Raw genomic sequence first — 523 nt, forward strand, 5'->3', positions numbered from 1 at the left:
TCTTTCTTTCTTTCTTTCTTTCTTTCTTTCTTTCTTTCTTTCTTTCTCTCTCTCTCTCTTTCTTTCTTTCTTTCTTTCTTTCTCTCCTCCCTTCCTCCCTTTCTCTCCTTCCTTCCTTCTTTCTTTTTTTTTTTTTTTTTTTTTTGAGGTGGAGTCTTGCTCTGTCACCCAGGCTGGAGTGCAGTGGCCGGATCTCAGCTCACTGCAAACTCCGCCTCCCGGGTTTAGGCCATTCTCCTGCCTCAGCCTCCCGAGTGGCTGGGACTACAGGCGCCCACCACCTCGCCGGCTAGTTTTTTGTATTTTTTAGTAGAGACGGGGTTTCACCGTGTTGGCCAGGATGGTCTCGATCTCCTGACCTCGTGATCCGCCCGTCTCGGCCTCCCAAAGCCTTCCTTCTTTCTTTCTCTTTCTTTCTCTCCTCCCTTCCTCTCTTTCTCTCCTTCTTTCTTTCTTTCTTTCCTTCCTTCCTTCCTCTTCCTTCCTTCCTTCCTTCCTTCCTTCCTTCCTTCCTTCCTTCCTT

The sequence above is a fragment of the Piliocolobus tephrosceles genome, chromosome 21 (genome assembly GCF_002776525.5).
Source record: "Piliocolobus tephrosceles isolate RC106 chromosome 21, ASM277652v3, whole genome shotgun sequence".
Taxonomy (NCBI): Eukaryota; Metazoa; Chordata; class Mammalia; order Primates; family Cercopithecidae; genus Piliocolobus; species Piliocolobus tephrosceles.